Genomic DNA, 7,500 nt, shown 5'->3' on the forward strand with positions numbered 1-7,500 from the left:
GAAGGCTGACCTGCTATGGTTCTCCACCCGGGTGCGGAAAGCAAAATTAGTCCCTCTCCTCGCTGGAAGTCCAAAAAAAAGGCGGAAATTTGACTAAGTGCCTAGGAGGATGTCCCTTTAAGAAGGCTGACCTGCTATGGTTCTCCACCCGGGTACGGAAAGCAAAATTAGTCCCTCTCCTCGCTGGAAGTCCAAAAAAAAGGCGTAAATTTGACTAAGTGCCTAGGAGCATTTCCCTTTAAGAAGGCCGACCTGCTATGGTTCTCCACCCGGGTCCGGAACTCAAAATTAGTCCCTCTCCTAGTTGGAAGTCATCAAAAAAAGGCGGAAATTTGACTAAGTGCCATCATTTTAGAGTACCAGGACTATAGCTGGGGAATTGGAGCCCTCTGGTGGACACTCGCTGCAAATGCACCCTGAATTAAACACATTATTTCCAGTTCTTTTGGTGTTCCCGGGGAATGAGAGGCCTTTTGTGGGCCAGAAAGAGTGGGGGACCCTTGGAGCCCCTATTTTCAGACAGTTTGGCTTATTTCGGTGACGCCGGGGCGTCCATCAGGTCTTCCCGGGGAATGAGAGGCCTTTTGTGGCCATATGTCAACAAAAGAGTGGGGAAATGGAGCCCTCCGGTGGACTCCCGCTGCAAATGCACCCCCCAAATTAAATACATTAATTCCAGGCCTTTTGGGGCCCTATATTCAGACGGTGTGGAGCCCTCCAGTGGACTCCCGCCTCCAATGCACCCCCATAATTATAGACATCACCCCCCAAATTAAACACATTATTTCCAGTTCTTTTGGGCCCCTATTTTCAGCCGGTTTGGCGTATTTCCTTGACGCCGGGGAGTCCTACAGGTGTTCCCGGGGAATGAGAGGCCTTTTGTGGGCCAGAAAGAGTGGGGAACCCTTGGAGCCCCTATTTTCAGACAGTTTGGCTTATTTCGGTGACGCCGGGGCGTCCATCAGGTCTTCCCGGGGAATGAGAGGCCTTTTGTGGCCATATGTCAACAAAAGAGTGGGGAAATGGAGCCCTCCGGTGGACTCCCGCTGCAAATGCACCCCCCAAATTAAATACATTAATTCCAGGCCTTTTGGGGCCCTATATTCAGACGGTGTGGAGCCCTCCAGTGGACTCCCGCCTCCAATGCACCCCCATAATTATAGACATCACCCCCCAAATTAAACACATTATTTCCAGTTATTTTGGGGCCCTATTTTCAGACAGTTTGGCGTATCTCCTTGACGCCGGGGAGTCCTACAGGTGTTCCCGGGGAATGAGAGGCCTTTTGTGGGCCAGAAAGAGTGGGGAACCCTTGGAGCCCCTATTTTCAGACAGTTTGGCTTATTTCGGTGACGCCGGGGCGTCCATCAGGTCTTCCCGGGGAATGAGAGGCCTTTTGTGGCCATATGTCAACAAAAGAGTGGGGAAATGGAGCCCTCCGGTGGACTCCCGCTGCAAATGCACCCCCCAAATTAAATACATTAATTCCAGGCCTTTTGGGGCCCTATATTCAGACGGTGTGGAGCCCTCCAGTGGACTCCCGCCTCCAATGCACCCCCATAATTATAGACATCACCCCCCAAATTAAACACATTATTTCCAGTTCTTTTGGGCCCCTATTTTCAGACGGTTTGGCGTATTTCCTTGACGCCGGGGAGTCCTACAGGTGTTCCCGGGGAATGAGAGGCCTTTTGTGGGCCAGAAATAGTGGGGAACACTTGGAGCCCCTATTTTCAGACAGTTTGCCGTATTTCGGTGACGCCGGGGCGTCCATCAGGTCTTCCCGGGGAATGTGAGGCCTTTCGTGGGCCATATTTTCAGACAGAAAAAAAAGAAAAGTAACCCTTACACTACAAAGGACAGCGGGGAAACGCCCCCCAGCAAAGTCACAGGGGAAGTGGGGTAGACAAGTGGAGAGTGTCTGGGGAAAAGTCCACAAAATGATCAAAAATCACACACAGGTACGAGTGCCACAAGTCCCGCCGCGTCCCACCCGAGTCCGAGGTGCCCCCCACATGCCCAAAACGCACCCAGCAAAGGCGCACTGTGATTGGGAAGAAAAGTTGGGAAAGTGGGCAAAAGTCCCGAATTTGATCCATAATTATACCCAGGTTTGAGTCCCACAAGTCCCGCCGCATTCCACCAGTGTTCCGGGGTGCCTGACATGTCCACGACGCACCCAGCAAAGGCGCACTGTGATTGGGAAGAAAAGTTGGGAAAGTGGGCAAAAGTCCGGAAAATGACCAAAAACCACACCCAGGTTAGAGCCCCACACGTCCTGCAGTCGCACCCGAGTCCTGGGATGCCCAACATGTCCAAAAAAATCAAAAAAAGCCCAAAAAATCAAAAAAATCCCCGGGCCGTATCTTGGACGCCGGCGTACCGCGTTCGGCCCTCGTGCCGTAGTTTGGCGACCGATTGTAAAAATTTGCCGCGACCGGCTAGTTTTTTTCCTTGGAGTAAATAGAGAGTAGATCCAGCAGAAAATATGCACTATAAACAAAGAGAGGGGGTTTGGAGGGGGGCAAAAACGCCCTCTTGGAACTTTTGCAGCAGCACACATCAAACTAGCGGGGAGAAGGCATGCATAGCAAAAGGCCACGAAATGATCCAAAATCACACCCAGGTTCGAGTCCCACAAGTCCCGCCGCGTTCCACCAGGGTTCCGGGGTGCCTGACATGTCCACGACGCACCCAGCAAAGGCGCACTGTGATTGGGAAGAAAAGTTGGGAAAGTGGGCAAAAGTCCCGAATTTTATCCAAAATTATACCCAGGTTCGAGTCCCACAAGTCCCGCCGCGTTCCACCAGTGTCTCGGGGTGCCTACAATGTCCACAACGCACCCAGCAAAGGCATCACACCCAGGTTCGAGTCCCACAAGTCCCGCCGCGTTCCACCAGGGTTCCGGGGTGCCTGACATGTCCACGACGCACCCAGCAAAGGTGCACTGTGATTGGGAAGAAAAGTTGGGAAAGTGGGCAAAAGTCCCGAATTTGGTCCAAAATCACACCCAGGTTCGAGTCCCACAAGTCCCGCCGCGTTCCACCAGGGTTCCGGGGTGCCTACAATGTCCACGACGCACCCAGCAAAGGCGCACTGTGATTGGGAAGAAAAGTTGGGAAAGTGGGCAAAAGTCCCGAATTTGGTCCAAAATCACACCCAGGTTCGAGTCCCACAAGTCCCGCCGCGTTCCACCAGGGTCTCGGGGTGCCTACAATGTCCACAACTTACCCAGCAAAGGCGCACTGTGATTGGGAAGAAAAGTTGGGAAAGTGGGCAAAAGTCCCGAATTTGGTCCAAAATCACACCCAGGTTCGAGTCCCACAAGTCCCGCCGCGTTCCACCAGGGTTCCGGGGTGCCTACAATGTCCACAACGCACCCAGCAAAGGCGCACTGTGATTGGGAAGAAAAGTTGGGAAAGTGGGCAAAAGTCCCGAATTTGGTCCAAAATCACACCCAGGTTCGAGTCCCACAAGTCCCGCCGCGTTCCACCAGTGTCTCGGGGTGCCTACAATGTCCACAACGCACCCAGCAAAGGTGCACTGTGATTGGGAAGAAAAGTTGGGAAAGTGGGCAAAAGTCCCGAATTTGGTCCAAAATCACACCCAGGTTCGAGTCCCACAAGTCCCGCCGCGTTCCACCAGTGTCTCGGGGTGCCTACAATGTCCACAACGCACCCAGCAAAGGCGCACTGTGATTGGGAAGAAAAGTTGGGAAAGTGGGCAAAAGTCCCGAATTTGGTCCAAAATCACACCCAGGTTCGAGTCCCACAAGTCCCGCCGCGTTCCACCAGGGTCTCGGGGTGCCTACAATGTCCACAACTTACCCAGCAAAGGCGCACTGTGATTGGGAAGAAAAGTTGGGAAAGTGGGCAAAAGTCCCGAATTTGGTCCAAAATCACACCCAGGTTCGAGTCCCACAAGTCCCGCCGCGTTCCACCGGTGTCCCGGGGGTGCCTGGCATGTCCACAACTTACCCAGCAAAGGCGCACTGTGATTGGGAAGAAAAGTTGGGAAAGTGGGCAAAAGTCCCGAATTTGGTCCAAAATCACACCCAGGTTCGAGTCCCACAAGTCCCGCCGCGTTCCACCAGGGTTCCGGGGTGCCTACAATGTCCACGACGCACCCAGCAAAGGCGCACTGTGATTGGGAAGAAAAGTTGGGAAAGTGGGCAAAAGTCCCGAATTTGGTCCAAAATCACACCCAGGTTCGAGTCCCACAAGTCCCGCCGCGTTCCACCAGTGTCTCGGGGTGCCTACAATGTCCACGACGCACCCAGCAAAGGCGCACTGTGATTGGGAAGAAAAGTTGGGAAAGTGGGCAAAAGTCCCGAATTTGGTCCAAAATCACACCCAGGTTCGAGTCCCACAAGTCCCGCCGCGTTCCACCAGGGTTCCGGGGTGCCTACAATGTCCACAACGCACCCAGCAAAGGCGCACTGTGATTGGGAAGAAAAGTTGGGAAAGTGGGCAAAAGTCCCGAATTTGGTCCAAAATCACACCCAGGTTCGAGTCCCACAAGTCCCGCCGCGTTCCACCAGGGTTCCGGGGTGCCTACAATGTCCACAACGCACCCAGCAAAGGCGCACTGTGATTGGGAAGAAAAGTTGGGAAAGTGGGCAAAAGTCCCGAATTTGGTCCAAAATCACACCCAGGTTCGAGTCCCACAAGTCCCGCCGCGTTCCACCAGGGTTCCGGGGTGCCTACAATGTCCACAACGCACCCAGCAAAGGCGCACTGTGATTGGGAAGAAAAGTTGGGAAAGTGGGCAAAAGTCCCGAATTTGGTCCAAAATCACACCCAGGTTCGAGTCCCACAAGTCCCGCCGCGTTCCACCAGTGTCTCGGGGTGCCTACAATGTCCACGACGCACCCAGCAAAGGCGCACTGTGATTGGGAAGAAAAGTTGGGAAAGTGGGCAAAAGTCCCGAATTTGGTCCAAAATCACACCCAGGTTCGAGTCCCACAAGTCCCGCCGCGTTCCACCAGTGTCTCGGGGTGCCTACAATGTCCACGACGCACCCAGCAAAGGCGCACTGTGATTGGGAAGAAAAGTTGGGAAAGTGGGCAAAAGTCCCGAATTTGGTCCAAAATCACACCCAGGTTCGAGTCCCACAAGTCCCGCCGCGTTCCACCAGGGTTCCGGGGTGCCTACAATGTCCACAACGCACCCAGCAAAGGCGCACTGTGATTGGGAAGAAAAGTTGGGAAAGTGGGCAAAAGTCCCGAATTTGGTCCAAAATCACACCCAGGTTCGAGTCCCACAAGTCCCGCCGCGTTCCACCAGGGTTCCGGGGTGCCTACAATGTCCACAACGCACCCAGCAAAGGCGCACTGTGATTGGGAAGAAAAGTTGGGAAAGTGGGCAAAAGTCCCGAATTTGGTCCAAAATCACACCCAGGTTCGAGTCCCACAAGTCCCGCCGCGTTCCACCAGTGTCTCGGGGTGCCTACAATGTCCACAACGCACCCAGCAAAGGTGCACTGTGATTGGGAAGAAAAGTTGGGAAAGTGGGCAAAAGTCCCGAATTTGGTCCAAAATCACACCCAGGTTCGAGTCCCACAAGTCCCGCCGCGTTCCACCAGTGTCTCGGGGTGCCTACAATGTCCACAACGCACCCAGCAAAGGCGCACTGTGATTGGGAAGAAAAGTTGGGAAAGTGGGCAAAAGTCCCGAATTTGGTCCAAAATCACACCCAGGTTCGAGTCCCACAAGTCCCGCCGCGTTCCACCAGGGTTCCGGGGTGCCTACAATGTCCACAACGCACCCAGCAAAGGCGCACTGTGATTGGGAAGAAAAGTTGGGAAAGTGGGCAAAAGTCCCGAATTTGGTCCAAAATCACACCCAGGTTCGAGTCCCACAAGTCCCGCCGCGTTCCACCAGGGTTCCGGGGTGCCTACAATGTCCACAACGCACCCAGCAAAGGCGCACTGTGATTGGGAAGAAAAGTTGGGAAAGTGGGCAAAAGTCCCGAATTTGGTCCAAAATCACACCCAGGTTCGAGTCCCACAAGTCCCGCCGCGTTCCACCAGTGTCTCGGGGTGCCTACAATGTCCACGACGCACCCAGCAAAGGCGCACTGTGATTGGGAAGAAAAGTTGGGAAAGTGGGCAAAAGTCCCGAATTTGGTCCAAAATCACACCCAGGTTCGAGTCCCACAAGTCCCGCCGCGTTCCACCAGTGTCTCGGGGTGCCTACAATGTCCACGACGCACCCAGCAAAGGCGCACTGTGATTGGGAAGAAAAGTTGGGAAAGTGGGCAAAAGTCCCGAATTTGGTCCAAAATCACACCCAGGTTCGAGTCCCACAAGTCCCGCCGCGTTCCACCAGGGTTCCGGGGTGCCTACAATGTCCACAACGCACCCAGCAAAGGCGCACTGTGATTGGGAAGAAAAGTTGGGAAAGTGGGCAAAAGTCCCGAATTTGGTCCAAAATCACACCCAGGTTCGAGTCCCACAAGTCCCGCCGCGTTCCACCAGGGTTCCGGGGTGCCTACAATGTCCACAACGCACCCAGCAAAGGCGCACTGTGATTGGGAAGAAAAGTTGGGAAAGTGGGCAAAAGTCCCGAATTTGGTCCAAAATCACACCCAGGTTCGAGTCCCACAAGTCCCGCCGCGTTCCACCAGTGTCTCGGGGTGCCTACAATGTCCACAACTTACCCAGCAAAGGCGCACTGTGATTGGGAAGAAAAGTTGGGAAAGTGGGCAAAAGTCCCGAATTTGGTCCAAAATCACACCCAGGTTCGAGTCCCACAAGTCCCGCCGCGTTCCACCAGGGTTCCGGGGTGCCTACAATGTCCACAACGCACCCAGCAAAGGCGCACTGTGATTGGGAAGAAAAGTTGGGAAAGTGGGCAAAAGTCCCGAATTTGGTCCAAAATCACACCCAGGTTCGAGTCCCACAAGTCCCGCCGCGTTCCACCAGGGTTCCGGGGTGCCTACAATGTCCACAACGCACCCAGCAAAGGCGCACTGTGATTGGGAAGAAAAGTTGGGAAAGTGGGCAAAAGTCCCGAATTTGGTCCAAAATCACACCCAGGTTCGAGTCCCACAAGTCCCGCCGCGTTCCACCAGGGTTCCGGGGTGCCTACAATGTCCACAACGCACCCAGCAAAGGCGCACTGTGAGTGGGAAGAAAAGTTGGGAAAGTGGGCAAAAGTCCCGAATTTGGTCCAAAATCACACCCAGGTTCGAGTCCCACAAGTCCCGCCGCGTTCCACCAGGGTCTCGGGGTGCCTACAATGTCCACAACGCACCCAGCAAAGGCGCACTGTGATTGGGAAGAAAAGTTGGGAAAGTGGGCAAAAGTCCCGAATTTGATCCAAAATTATGCCCGGGTTGGAGTACCACGAGTCCGGCCGCGTTCCACCGGTGTCCCGGGGGTGCCTGGCATGTCCACAACTTACCCAGCAAAGGCGCACTGTGATTGGGAAGAAAAGTTGGGAAAGTGGGCAAAAGTCCCGAATTTGATCCAAAATTATGCCCGGGTTGGAGTACCACG

This window comes from Nerophis lumbriciformis, unplaced genomic scaffold, assembly GCF_033978685.3.
Source record: "Nerophis lumbriciformis unplaced genomic scaffold, RoL_Nlum_v2.1 HiC_scaffold_69, whole genome shotgun sequence".
NCBI lineage: Eukaryota > Metazoa > Chordata > Actinopteri > Syngnathiformes > Syngnathidae > Nerophis > Nerophis lumbriciformis.